We start from the raw sequence: 15,179 nt of genomic DNA, 5'->3' as shown, positions 1-15,179 counted from the left end.
CAAACCTCACTCCCATTCCGGAGAACAGGCTCTTCATACTTTGGACTGTAAGCGGGCTTTAGCTTACTATTTAGACCGTACGAAGCCCCACAGATCATCTCCCCAACTTTTTCTGTCCTTTGATCCGAATAAATTGGGACGTCCTGTTTCTAAGCGTACGCTATCTAATTGGCTTGCTGCGTGCATTTCATTCTGCTATGCTCAGTCGGGACTGACACTGGAAGGTTCTGTCACGGCCCATAGAGTTAGAGCTATGGCAGCATCTGTGGCTTTCCTCCGCTCCACGCCTATTGAGGAAATCTGCAAAGCTGCTACGTGGTCCTCAGTCCATACTTTTACATCTCATTATTGTCTGGATGCTTTCTCCAGACGGGATGGACATTTCGGCCAATCTGTTTTGCAAAATTTGTTTTCCTAATGGCCAACCTTCCCTCCATCCCTCTTTTTGTTAGCTTGGAGGTCACCCATCAGTCAAGAATATGCTGCCTGCTTGTCCTGGGATAAAGCACAGTTACTTACCGTAACAGGTGTTATCCAGGGACAGCAGGCAGATATTCTTGCGTCCCACCCACCTCCCCGGGTTGGCTTCTTAGCTGGCTTATCTTAACTGAGGGACCGCGCGTCGGGGTCGGGCGGGAAGGCACTCGCGCATGCGCGGTGCGGTCTCTAGAACTTTCCAAGTTCTTAGAGTGCAATCACTCTAAAAGTGTCCGTACCGGGGCTCCGTCGGTGCCGTCACCCATCAGTCAAGAATATCTGCCTGCTGTCCCTGGATAACACCTGTTACGGTAAGTAACTGTGCTGTTTCTACTTATGAAATTGTATACATCATTTAACCCTCCATTGCCTCAGCTACATGTGTTAACATGTGCTTAACTGAGAAAATGGCCTAATGCAGGACATATTAAAGTGTATTAGTTTTGCAATTTGTGCATGCTGTGTGGGGTTTTGTTTTTTTTTTTTGGGGGGGAAGGGAGGAAGTGTGTTGGGCGAAGAATGGGCAAGTGCAATTCAGCTTACATGTTGACAGTGCAAGAGCCCCTTAGTACCTCCTATGTAGGAGGTGCTAGGGGCTCAAATTTTTTTCAGTGGTCACACACTAACATTAGCATATGGCTAAGAAAATAATAAATGAAAGGCCAAATTTATGGACAGTGTGTGGTAAAGTTCCCTACATTAGGACCCACTAAGCCCATTTACTTGCACAGTTGACTATGGATCAGTGGTGCAGCCTCAGGGTGCTCTACCACTAGCCTTCTAGGGAAGAAAGTGAGATAATGGACATGGGTAGAAAGTAGAGAGGAGGAGATATTGGCAATAGGAGGAATGAAGGGAAGAAATGGGGGAGATGTTAGACCCCAGGAAAGAGAGATAATGGGGAAGAGAAGAGGGAAGGAGAGATGGATCTTGGGGCAGAAGGGAAGGAGATTTCCTGTTCTTTAATTGTGTAATTCATTAGCATCCCTCCAGACTGGCACAGACAGATGGGTTTATGCTGGATTGAGGACACTGCCTCAAGGATCACCTTAAGCAGACGTCTTTTCAAGGGCCAACTTCTTGTTGGTATAGGTCTGTATGACCTCTACACAAGTGTTGCTGAGCGCTGCCTTAAGTCGCTCCCTGTGAACATGTTGCGCTGGACATCAGGATGAGGTCGTAGTGCTCTTCGTTCCTCCCATAGGTGTCATCAGAGACATTCCCAGGGCTACGCCTGCATTCTACCAGTTCCAATTCCAGGCATCTTCAGATTCCTGTGTAGTGGCTGTGCCTAAAAAGCCCCGATGACGCCAGGGATCAGGCATGGCTTCCTCATTGAAGGCTGACTTCTCAGTTTTGTCAGGAGTAGACTCGACTTTCATTGGATACTAGTTAGTCCTTGGCCTGTCTCTGGCTTAGTTTCCGAACTCCAGCAAGTCGAGCGGAACTGAGTCTAGGGTCCACAATACTCAGCAACGCCTCTTAGACATTAGGATGCTGAAACGTGTTCCAGAACACAAATTGGGGCTTAGGCAGATACTCCGTATACTTCATCGTACCAGAAAGGCTCGGAGGATTAAGTTGGTCACCTGCTTCTTGCGAATTCCTTTTTTCCGAATGGCAATGGAGTTCACAGTGATAGCTGCTGCTTCTCCACGAGAGTTTCTGGTGTACTTGAATCACAGAGGTTTTCCTCCATATTAGAATGCAGCTCTGCCCTTTGGCCTCATGACAGCACCCGTACTTTTGCCAAAGTAATGGTAGTTGTGGCGGCGTTTTGCCAGCAGGGAGTCCAAGTCCACCCTTCCTGGGACAGCTGGTTGATCTAGGCTCTGCCTTGTTTGGAGTGCGAAAGTGCAGTGGAGATGGTAGTGCCAGCATTGGGGTGGATTGTCAACTGCAAGAAGAGCGATTTGATGCCCTCCCAGTCCTTGGAGTATCTGGGGCTTCTCTTCGATACCAAACAGGGTTGTGTGTTTCTTCCTGATGCTTGCAGACAAACTTCATAGAAACATAGAAGATGATGGCAGATAAGGGCCATAGCCCATCAGGTCTGCCCACTCTACTGACCCACCCCCAAGTCTACTATCCTAGGGATCCCACTCCTGGTGACAGGTTCCCTTGGCTTAACCCTCTAAGGGATCCCACATGGGCATCCCATTTACTCTTAAATTCTTGCACGCTGTTTGCCTCGATCACCTGCACCGGGAGCTCGTTCCAAGTATCAACCACTCTCTCGGTGAAGAAATATTTCCTGGTTTCGCCATGAAATTTCCTGCCCCTGAGTTTGAGCGGATGCCCTCTTGTGGCTGAGGGTCCTTTGAGAAAGAGAATCTCTTCTTCTATCTCGATATGGCCGGTAATATACTTAAACGTCTTGATCATGTCTCCTCTCTCCCTACAATCCTCGAGTGAGTACAGCCGCAAATTTTTCAGCCTTTCCTCGTACGATAGATCCTTGAGCCCCGAGACCATCCTGGTGGCCATCTGTTGCACCGACTCTACTCTCAGCACATCTTTTTGGTAGTGTGGCCTCCAGAATTGCACACAGTATTCCAAATGAGGTCTCACCATGGCATTATGACTTCAGGCTTCCGACTAACGAAACTCCTGCGGATGCAACCTAACAACTGTCTTGCCTTAGATGAAGCCTTCTCCACATGATCAGCAGTTTTCATGTCTGCGCTGATGATCACTCCCAAGTCTCGTTCTGTTGAAGTTCTAGCTAAGGTCTCACCATTCAAGGTGTAAGTTCTGCATGGATTTCTGCTGCCGAGGTGCATGATCTTGCATTTCTTAGCGTTGAAGCCCAGCTGCCAGGTCGAGGACCAAAGCTCCAACAAATGTAGGTCCTGTGTCATACTATCGGGTGAATTGCCATCTCTCACTATATTGCATAGTTTGGCGTCGTCAGCGAATAACATTATCTTACCTTGAAGCCCCTGAGTTAGGTCCCCTATGAATATGTTGAAAAGGAGCAGGCCCAAGACTGAGCCCTGCGGTACTCCACTAGTCACCTCTGATGTTTTAGAGAGGGTACCGTTAACTACCACCCTCTGAAGTCTGTCACTCAGCCAGTCATTGACCCATGTAGTTAGTGTTTCTCCCAGCCCCATTGATTTCATCTTGCTCAACAGCCTGCGATGCGGGACACTATCAAAAGCTTTGCTGAAGTCTAGGTATACGATGTCCACGGATTCTCCCAAGTCTAGCTGTTTTGTTACCCAGTCAAAGAAGCTGATGAGATTGGATTGGCAGGACCTACCCTTGGTGAATCTGTGTTGACTGGGATCCTGTAGATTCTCTTCATCCAAGATTGTGTCTAATTTATGTTTGATTAGTGTTTCCATGAGTTTGCATACTATTGATGTGAGACTCACCGGTCTGTAGTTTGCAGCCTCTGCCCTGCAACCCTTTTTGTGCAGTGGAACGACGTTAGCTGTTTTCCAGTCTATGGGGACTCTCCCCGAACTTAGGGAGAGATTGAAGAGTCCTGATAGCGGTTCTGCCAGGACATCACGCAGCTCACTAAGCACCCTGGGGTGTAGATTGTCCAGTCCCATGGCTTTGTTCACCTTGAGTCTTGCCAGTTTGTAGTAGACGTCGCCAGGTGTGAACTCGAAATTCTGAAACGGGTCTACCACGCTAGGCCTTGCCTGCATCTGAGGACCGTACCCCGGTGCCTCGCAGGTGAAGACTGAGCAGAAGTATTCATTCAGTAGTTCTGCTTTATCGGAATCTGATTCTGCGCAGTTCCCATCTGGTTTTCTAAGGCGTACTATCCCATCTGTATTCTTTTTCCTATCACTAATATACCTGAAGAAGGATTTGTCCCCTTTCTTCATGTTCTTTGCCAGAGTCTCTTCCACTCGAAGTTTGGCCTCCCTGACTGCCGTTTGACCGCTGCAGACCTCGCCTATGTTCTAGTTTAGCTTTCTTAATCTCCGTTTGTTTGTAGGAAATAAATGCTTTTATCCCAGGACAAGCAGGCAGCATATTCTCACATGTGGGTGACGTCATCTATGGAGCCCCGACACGGACAGCTTTTCAAGCAAACTTGATTGAAGATTCAAGTTTGCTGTGCTGCACCACGCATGTGCCTTCCTTCTCCACTAGAGGGCGCATCCCCTCCTCGTGGTCTCCAGTTCTTTCGTTTCTGCGGAGTCAGAAAGTCCTGTTTATGGTCTCTCCACCCAAAAGTGCCTTCTAGCACCGCGGCTTTATTGTTTTGAACAGTGAGTCGCTGTGCGCGTTATTGATCGTTTATTGTTTTGTTCCTGTATGCAGTTCGCGTGTTTTTGGCGCCCGGGGGCTCCCGGGTTGTTGCAGCCGCGGTCTCTCTTTCTCTTTATGTCCCGGCCCTTGTCCGGTTTTAAAAAGTGCACCCGGAGTGATCGGCTGCTGTCTATCACCGATCCCCATCGGTGGTGCATCTTGTGCCTGGGGGCTGATCATCCCACTGATTCCTGCCCCCGGTGTGCTACTTTTCAACATTGTGCTCTACGCCGCCGTCGGGCCCGTATGGCGGACCTCTTTGCAGTAGAGCAGCCCTCGGCCTCGCGACCTTGGCCCCGCCTCGACTATCTTCGGCCCCGAAGACCTCGACCGCGACGTCGAAGCCCTCGGCTCCAGGTAAGTCCCCTCTTCCTCCCTCAGGTTCTATACCGGCGAAGAAGTCATCCTCGGGGACTCTGGCCGGGCATGGTGGGAGTTCCTTGCCTATGGCCCCAGCTAAGCCCTCGAAGTCTTCAGGGCGTGCCTCCACCACGCGGGAATACTCCGTGTCGAGGTTGCCCTTGGTGGAGTGCACTGCGGCGTCCGACATGCCCTTGATACTGTCGGTGCCCGTTTTTCAGGACATGCTCCAGGCGATGATCTCCTCAGAGCTTTCCTCTGTGTTGTCCCATCTGCACCCGACCTCGACCTCGCGTGCACCGGACCAGCCTGAGCCTCGCATCGAGGTGCCTCGGGGCAAGGTTACGTCGGTCCAGGCGTCTCTCTTCCTCGTCGGAGTCCTCGCCCCGGGCCTCGAAGCGTTCTTCGCCCTCGGGGCGCCGGGAGCTGAAGCACCGGTCGAAGCCTGATTTGGCCTTGTTCCTCCGAGACGGGGCCGTTCTCCGACGGCTCGCACTGCGGGACCTCTGCGGGAGTCGGAGTTGTCTCTCACCAATCCGCAGTTGCTGACTCCTCCTCAATCCGGGGCTCTGAGCCGGGGTTCTCGGCTTTCTCCGAGGGAGTCGGGAGAACGGTCCCCAATCCATCGTAGGGGTTCGGTGCCTCGTATCCCGGAGTCGTCCCTGAGGGGTTCTTCGAGGCACCGTAGGTCCTCGACCCCGGTGTGCTCTCTGAGTGCGGTTTCCTGGGGTTCGGAGCGTGCGGATGCGGAGAGGGAGCCTCGTTATTCTCGGGAGGCTTCCCCCTCTTTTTCTGTGGCGGGGCGGTCCCGTTCAGCCACCCCTCCCGAGGACAAGGGAGCCACTCGTCCATCCTCTTTCACGAGGTTCGTGCAGGATATGGGGCGAGCGCTTCGCCTTGACCTCCAGTCGGATTCCCGATACACAAAGGAATACCTGGAGGAATTGGACATGCCGTCTCCGCCTCGTGAATCTCTTAGGCTTCTACTGAACCAGGAGCTCCGGCAGGCCTTTATTCGCAACCTTGAGACCCTGTATGCGGTCACTTCGGTTCCCTCGAAGATGGAGTCCAAGTCCAGGACGGTTCCTTGCCCGGGGTTCGAGCGAGCACAATTGTCTCACCAGTCTTTGCTTAAGAAGTCCGCTTAAGAAGTCTCACCCGTCCTGCGTTTCGGCGGCAGTTCCGCCGGGTCGGGAGGGTCGGACTTTGGATAAATTTGGGAGGAGGTTATACCAGAATTCAATGATGGCGAATAGGGTGCTGAGCTATTCGTTCACCTTTACATCCTATCTGAAGCATCTGGTTCGGTCTTTGCCCGCCTTCCAGGTTGACTTGTCCACCTCCTGCCAGGCTGCGTTTGGGCTCTGTCCCAGCTGCATCTCCACCTGTTTCACGCCTTTGAACTCTCTTCCCGGGTCTCTGCCTTTGCAGTGGCCATGCGCCGGCTGGCGTGATTGTGGCTGGTTGACATAGATCCTAATCTCCAGGATCGCCTGGCCAACCTGCCCTGCGTTGGAAACAAGTTATTCGATGACTCCTTAGAGGCGGCTACTAAGCGCCTTTCGGAGCATGAGAGATCTTTTGCTTCACTAGTTTGACCGAAGGCGAAGCCGACTCCCTCGAGGCCCTATCGGGCCCCTCCCCGGCGGTATCCTCAGAAGACGACCCCGGCATTCATGCGCCCGCCGCCGAGACGCCAGCAGGCGCATCCCCGGGCTTTGCCGAAATCTCAGCCGCCAGCCGCAGCCAAGCCTTCCCCGTCTTTTTGACGGTTCGGGTGGATGGGGGCGGACCCCCTCCGCACTGGTGTCAGACCCCCCCCTTCCCATCGGGGGCCGTCTCAGAGCCTTTTACCCTCGTTGGGAGAACATCACATCGAACGCATGTGTTTTGGGCGTGATTGCCTCCGGATACTCCCTGAATTTTCAGGAGGTCCCTCCCGACAGTCCGCCAAGCGTGTGTCCTTCCAATCGGACGCAGTTGCCCCTCCTTCTCTCAGAGGCTCGGGCTCTTCTTCGCCTGCGGGCGGTGGGAGTAATCCCCCCTTGTCAACAGGGGTGGGAGTTTTACTCCCGCTACTTCTTAGTTCCAAAGAAGACCGGGGACCTGCGTCCGATCTTGAACTTGAGACGCCTCAACAAGTTCCTGGTTCGGGAGAAGTTCCGGATGCTCTCCCTTCCGGTTCTTTATCCCTTGCTGAACGAGGGGGATTGGCTCTGCTCCCTCGATCTGAAGGAGGCCTACACACATGTTCCGGTGCATCCTGCTTGTCGCTGGTTCCTTCGGTTTCAGGTGGGGGATCTGCATCTACAGTACAGGGTCCTTCCGTTTGGGCTGGCTTCGTTCCCAAGAGTGTTCACGAAGTGTCTAGTGGTAGTGGCGGCGGCCCTGCGGTCGAGGGGCCTGCAGGTGTTCCCCTACCTGGACGACTGGTTGATCAAAGCGCCGTCGAGGGAAGGGGTTATCTCAGCGACCCAACAGACTAGACTATTACATTTCTTCAGAGTCTGGGGTTCGAGGTAAACTTCCCCAAGTCCCAGTTGTGCCCCTCACAATCCCTACAATTCATCGGGGTCGTGCTGGACACGGTTCGTCTCCGTTCGTTCCTCCCTCCTCCTCAGCTGGCGGCGCTCGTCCATATGAGCAGGCAGGTTTCTCTGCTGTCCTCGGTCTCGGCGAAGCGCATGATGATTCTCTTGGCCACATGGCCTCCACCGTCCATGTCATACCGTTTGCCCGGTTGCACCTGCGGATCTCTCAGTGGACGTTGGCCTCTCAGTGGCGTCAGGAATGGGACCCGGTTTCCAGTCCCGTTGCGGTGACTCCCTCTTTGAGATGCTCGCTCCGTTGGTGGACCAACTTTTTCAATCTTTCCAGGGGTTTGCTCTTTCTCGCCCCTCCACACCACAAGGTCTTCACCACGGACTCTTCCGAGTATGCTTGGGGGCTCATCTAGACGGTCTGCGAACTCAGGGACTGTGGTCGACGGAAGACCGTCACTGTCACATCAACCTGTTGGAGCTTCGGGCCATTTATTTGGCCGCTGTGGCTTTTCGTCATCTGCTGCAGGACCACGTGGTCCTGGTCCGTACGGACAATCAGGTGGCAATGTATTACGTAAACAAACAGGGGGGCACGGGCTCCCGGTCCCTGTGTCAGGAGCTCTTCATCTTTGGGCGTGGGCGATTCGCCACAACATTTTTCTTCGTGCGGTTTACATACAGGGGGAGCGGAATTGTCTAGAGGACAAGCTGAGCCGCCTCCTGCAGCCGCACGAGTGGTCCCTTCATTCCGGGGTCTTGTGCCTGGTCTTCAAGCGGTGGGGACCCCTCAGATAGATCTGTTCGCTTCTCCCCTCAATCACAAACTGCCTCTTTTCTGTTCCCGGATGTACTCCCCGAATCGTTTCGAGGCCGATGCCTTCCTCCTCACTTGGGAGGGGAAGTTCCTTTACGCGTTTCCGCCTTTTCCTCTGATCTTGCGGACGCTAGTGCATCTCAGGTCTACGCATGCCACTCTGATCCTGATTGCTCCTCGGCAGCCGTGGTTCTCCCTGCTTCTTCAACTCAGTGTCAGGGAGCCTCTTCTTCTGCCTGTTTTTCCCTCTCTGCTGTCTCAGAGTCGGGGTTCGCTGTTACATCCCAATCTGCAGTCTCTACATCTGACGGCTTGGTTCCTTTCCACCTGACTTCTCTGCAGTTCTCTCAGTCTGTCAGAGAGTTTTGGAAGCTTCTCGAAAGGTTTCGACTAAGCTCTGCTATTCTCAGAAGTGGACTAGATTCTCTTCATGGTGTACTTTGAATCGTCTAGAACCCTTGTCGGCTCCTGTGTCCTCGGTTCTGGAGTATTTGCTTCATTTGTCTCAGTCCGGGCTTAAGACAACTTCTATTTGAGTGTATCTTAACGCGATTGCTGCCTTCCCTCAGCAGCTTGATGGGAAGTCCCTTTCTATTCATCCTTTGGTTTCTCGCTTCATGAGGGGTCTCTTGAATGTCCATCCTCCTCTCAAGCCTTCACCGGTGGTTTGGGATCTCAATGTGGTTCTGGCTCAACTTATGAAACCTCCGTTTGAGCCTATGGATAAATCTCATCTAAAGTTCCTCACGTGGAAGGTGATCTTCTTGCTTGCGCTCACTTCTGCTCGAAGGGTTAGTGATTCAGACTCTGGTAGCGGACCCGCCTTTTACTGTATTCCATCATGACAAGGTGGTTCTCTGCACTCACCCCAAGTTTTTGCCTAAGGTGGTGTCTGATTTTCATCTCAATCAGTCCATTGTTCTTCCGGTGTTTTTTCCCAAGCCCCATTCTCATCCTGGGGAGGTGGCGCTTCAAACTCTTGACTGTAAGAGGGCGTTGGCTTTTTATCTTCAACGCACTCAGTCTCATTGGAAGGTTCCTCAATTGTTTTGGTCCTTTGATCCTAATCGGTTGGGACGTCCTGTTTCCAAGCGCACCTTGTCCAACTGGTTGGCGGCTTGTATTTCCTTTTGCTATGCTCAGGCTGGTCTCGCGCTGCATGGTCGGGTTACGGGGCATAAGGTCCGAGCGATGGCGGCTTCTGTCGCTTTCCTCAGGTCATTGCCTATCGAGGAGATTTGCAAAGCTGCCACTTGGTCTTCGGTTCACACTTTCACCTCACATTACTGTCTGGATACTCTGTCCAGGAGCGACGGCCGGTTTGGCCAGTCGGTTTTGCGTAATCTGTCTTCTTGAATTGCCAACTTCCCTCCGTCCCTTTTTTTTTTTTGATTAGCTTGGAGGTCACCCACATGTGAGAATATGCTGCCTGCTTGTCCTGGGATAAAGCACAGTTACTTACCGTAACAGGTGTTATCCAGGGACAGCAGGCAGATATTCTCGCAACCCTCCCACCTTCCTCCTTGGCTGGTTATATGAACTGGAGACCATGAGGAGGGGATGCGCCCTCTAGTGGAGCAGGAAGGCACACATGCATGGTGTAGCACAGCAAACTTGAATCTTCAATCAAGTTTGCTTGAAAAGCTGTCCGCGTTGGGGCTCCGTAGTTGACGTCACCCAAATGTGAGAATATCTGCCTGCTGTCCCTGGATAACACCTGTTACGGTAAGTAACTGTGCTTTTTCTTCTCCTTGATGAGGTGCGAGATTTCTGCGGAGTACAATTGGAGTTTGTTGTTTCTCCGCCGTTTGTGTACTGATTTAATGTAGAGGCTTGTTGCTTCATGTATGGTAGATTTCAGGGATGACCACATAGCTTCCACATCATCGGTCGTAGCTTGGTTCTGCAGTGTCCGGTGGACGAAATCTCCCATGCGTTCGAAGTCAGTGACTCGGAAGTTGAGTACTTTTGTTTTCGTGTTTGATCTAGGGAAACCTTTCCTGAGGTAGAACCACACCATGTTGTGGTCGCTGGAGGCTAGCGTATCTCCTACCGAGACCTTCGAGACGCTATCCCCGTTGGTGAGTACCAGGTCCAGGATCGCCTGGGCCCTAGTGGGTTCCAATACCATTTGTTTGAGTCGTGCTCCCTTTATGGATGTTAACAGTCTCCTGATGCCGCTGGTTGTTGCTGAGTATGAGTTCCAATCTGCATCAGGCATATTGAAGTCCCCTAGCAGAACAGCGTCTCCCCGTAGAGTTATATTATCCCAGGACAAGCAGGCAGCATATTCTTGACTGATGGGTGATGGCACCGACGGAGCCCCGGTACGGACAATTTTAGAGTGATTGCACTCTAAGAACTTGGAAAGTTCTAGCAGGCCGCACCGCGCACGCGCGAGTGCCTTCCCGCCCAACAGAGGCGCGCGGTCCCCAGTTTCTTAGTTTCCGCGGAGCTAAGAAGATGCACTTTCAACGGGAAGAAAAAAGCGGTACCGGTGCCTTCACTGGATGAGCGAATTGCAGCCGTCCTGCAAGTTCAGCTTAAAGAGCAATTGCAGCAGCTCCTGCCTGCTCTTCTGACACCGAGTCTTCCAGTCCCGGTCCGGTCTGAGCTACCGGTACCGGCAGTGGAACAGCCTCTTTTATCGGCATCCAGTTTGTCGGTACCGGTACAAACAGCTTCCTCGGTATCCATGCCAGTTTTGGCTCCGGAACCGAGGTCTTTACACCAGGCGGTGCAAACTTCGGCACCGGCACGCCCGATGACATCTCCCGGTACCGTTTCACAGAGGTCTGGTAAGTCGACTCATAAAACTCGACACCTAGAACCCTCCACACCGGAGTCTCGGGACCGTAGTTTTCAGGTGAGGGACCCTGATCTGTGGGGTGATTCAGAGGAGCCGCTTCTCTCTGAGGGAGAGTGTTCGTCAGGGGACGAGGACCCTTCTGTATTAGATCCGTCCTCTAAGCCTGATGCATCTTCTTTTACCTCTTTTCTCAAAGAAACGTGCGACTCTCTCTCTATTCCCTTGGAGGCTGAATCCAAAAAATCCAAGGCATTTCTCGATGCACTGGACTTTGACCAGCCTCCAAGGGAATTCTTGAAATTGCCTCTCCATGATATTTTGCGAGAGACTTTCTATAAAAATCTAGAGACACCTTTGACCATTCCAGGAGCTCCTCGCAAACTGGACTCCTTGTATAAGGTCATACCTATTCCTGGCTTTGACAAACCGCAACTCCCCCATGAGTCTTTACTAGTGGAATCTACTTTAAAGAAATCCACGGGGGCTAGTGTGTACGCCTCTGTCCCTCCTGGCAGAGAAGATAAGGCCATGGATAAGTTTGGCAAGCGGTTATATCAGAATGCGATGCTAGCTAATAGATCTGGGAACTATGCTTTTCATTTTTCGTTCTACCTTAAGCATCTCATTCAGAATTTGAAAAATACCTCCCTGACCGTAAAAGATCTGCTTTTCGCCAAACTTCTTCATCGCTCTTACAACTCCGTAAGTTCATGGTCAGATCGATCTATGACACCTTTGAGCTGACCTCTCGGGCCACGGCTATGTCGGTGGCCATGCGTCGCCTGGCCTGGCTCAGAGTTTCAGAACTTGATGTCAATCATCAGGATCGACTGGCTAATGCACCTTGCCTGGGGGATGAGCTGTTTGGAGAATCCATGGACTCCACTACCCAAAAGCTCTCAGCTCATGAGACCAGGTGGGATACTCTTCTCAAAACAAAAAAGAAGACCCCACCTACCAGGCCTTTTCGCCAGAAGTCAGCCTACCAGCGTAGATTTGTGGCTCGTCCTTTACCACAGGCCCCGCAACAACCAAGGCGTCAAAGGCAACAACAGAGACAAGCTGCTAGACCAGCACAGCAGCAACAACAAGTGAAGCCTCCCCCTTCACAACAATCCACTCAACCCTTTTGACTTGGTTCTCCAGGACATAGCCAGTCTCCCTCCTGCTGCCCACTGTCCGCAGCCCATAGGAGGACGCCTTACTCTTTTCATAAGCCGTTGGGAAACCATCACCTCGGATCAGTGGGTCCTCAACATCATCCGCCACGGCTACTCTCTCAACTTTCAGACACTTCCTGCCCAAAGTCTACCAAGAGAGTCTGCTTCGAACACTCCTCAGGTTTCACTCCTTCTTCAGGAGGTTCAATCCCTCCTCCTTCTGAACGCCATAGAGGAAGTTCCTCTAGATCAAAAGGGGCAGGGATTCTACTCCCGTTATTTCCTAGTCCCCCCAAAAAAACAGGAGATCTCAGACCCATCCTAGATCTTCGCGATCTCAACAAATGCTTAGTCAAAGAGAAATTCAGAATGCTCTCTTTAGCCACTCTTTACCCTCTTCTCAATCAAGGCGACTGGCTATGTTCCCTCGATCTCAAAGAAGCATACACTCACATACCGATCAATCTGGCCTCCAGACAGTACCTACGCTTCATGATCAATCGTTGTCATTACCAGTACAAGGTACTACCCTTCGGTCTTGCCTCCTCTCCAAGAGTGTTCACCAAATGTCTGATTGTGGTGGCTGCTTTTCTGCGTTCCCACCTTCAGGTGTTTCCTTACCTGGACGATTGGTTGATAAAGGCCAATTCATCTCAAACAGTACTTCAGGCCAACAACCAGACCATCCTATTTCTACGTTTGCTGGGGTTCGAGATCAATCTACCCAAATCTCATCTCATCCCCACGCAGAGACTTCAATTCATCGGAGCAGTCTTGGACACAGTCCTCATGAGAGCGTTCCTGCCATCCAACCGTCTTCAAACGCTTCAATTTCTATGTCAGCAGGTGCTTCCACAACGTTCCATCTCTGCCAAACAAATGATGATACTCTTGGGTCACATGGCCTCCACAGTTCATGTCACACCACTTGCACGTCTTCACCTGCGCACTCCTCAATGGACCCTAGCTACCCAGTGGTCCCAAGCGATGGATCCTTGCTCACGTCACATATCTGTCACATCATCTCTTTGTCAGTCTCTACAATGGTGGTTGATATCCTCAAATCTCTCCAGAGGTCTTCTGTTCCATCTACCTCTTCATCAACTTGTCATCACCACCGACGCCTCCCCTTATGCCTGGGGGGCTTATTTGAACGAGTTCCAAACTCAAGGACTTTGGACAACTCAGGAAATGAAGCATCACATCAATTTTCTGGAACTCAGAGCAATGTTTTATGCCCTCAAGGCCTTCCAACATCTTCTCTTTCCTCAAGTCCTCCTGCTGTGCACAGACAATCAAGTTGCGATGTACTACATCAACAAGCAGGGTGGGACAGGCTCTCGCCTCTTGTGCCAAGAAGCCCAGAAGATTTGGGTTTGGGCCACAGATCACCATCTATTCCTGAAAGCTATCTACATTCAGGGAGAACAGAATTCCTTGGCGGACAAGCTCAGCAGAATTCTCCAGCCTCACGAGTGGACACTCGATCCTTTAACTCTGCAGTCCATCTTCGCTCAGTGGGGCACTCCTCAGATAGACCTCTTTGCAGCTCCTCACAATCACCAGCTGCCCCTATTCTGCTCCAGACTCTACTCTCCTCACCGTCTGGCAGCGGATGCATTTCTCCTCGATTGGTCCAATCTGTTCCTAAACGCTTTCCCTCCTCTACCTCTCATGTTAAGAACCTTGTTCAAGCTCAAGAGGGAACGAGCCACCATGATTCTGATTGCTCCACGGTGGCCCAGGCAACATTGGTTCTCCCTTCTACTTCAACTCAGTTCCAGGGAGCCTTTTCTTCTTCCACTGTTTCCTTCACTGCTTACGCAACATCAGGAGACCCTTCTGCATCCCAACCTTCAGTCTCTGCACCTGACAGCTTGGTTTCTCTCGGGCTGACTTCTCACGATACTCTTTTGTCTCAGCCCGTTCGTTCCATTCTGGATGCCTCCAGGAAACCGGCCACTCTACAATGTTACCATCAGAAGTGGACACGTTTTTCTTCTTGGTGTCTTCTTCATCATCATGATCCCACTTCCCTTGCAGTGGAGACCTTGTTGGATTATCTTCTTTCTTTGTCTGACTCTGGCCTCAAGTCTACTTCAATCAGAGTCCACCTCAATGCTATTGCTGCTTTTCATGAGCCAGTTCATGGAAAACTCCTCTCAGCTCATCCCTTGGTGTCCAGGTTCATGTGGGGTCTTTTTAATGTGAAACCACCTCTTAAAGCCCCTCCTGTTAACTGGGATCTCAATGTAGTTCTTTCCGCCTTAATGAAGCCTCCATTTGAACCTTTGGCTACCGTTTCTTTCAAGTTTCTCACTTGGAAGATACTTTTCTTTATTGCTCTTACCTCTGCCAGGAGGGTCAGTGAGCTACATGCACTAGTTGCGGATCCACCTTTTTACAGTCTTCCATCATGACAAGGTGGTTCTACGTACACATCCAAAGTTTCTCCCTAAGGTTGTCTCTGAATTCCATCTCAACCAATCCATTGTTCTGCCAGTCTTCTTTCCGAAACCTCACTCGCATTCTGGAGAACAGGCTCTGCATACTTTGGACTGTAAGCGGGCTCTAGCTTACTATTTATACCGTACTAAGCCCCACAGATCATCTCCCCAACTCTTTCTGTCCTTTGATCCGAATAAATTAGGACGTCCTGTTACTAAACGTACATTGTCAAATTGGCTTGCAGCGTGCATTTCATTTTGTTATGCTCAGTCTGGACTGACACTGGAAGGTTC

The 15,179-nt window shown here is 51.4% G+C and overlaps 1 protein-coding gene across 2 annotated transcripts in view; it reads left to right on the top strand.

Annotated features, from left to right (window-relative positions):
- TUBA3E (tubulin alpha 3e) overlaps positions 1 to 15,179 on the top strand; it is a 36,756-nt gene that overhangs the window by 15,011 nt on the left and 6,566 nt on the right. The gene's annotated exons all lie outside the window — the stretch shown is intronic.

The sequence above is a fragment of the Geotrypetes seraphini genome, chromosome 1 (genome assembly GCF_902459505.1).
Source record: "Geotrypetes seraphini chromosome 1, aGeoSer1.1, whole genome shotgun sequence".
In the NCBI taxonomy this organism is placed as follows: domain Eukaryota; kingdom Metazoa; phylum Chordata; class Amphibia; order Gymnophiona; family Dermophiidae; genus Geotrypetes; species Geotrypetes seraphini.
Note: the sequence above shows the minus strand (reverse complement) of the source record. Positions and strands in the feature narration are given on the sequence as shown.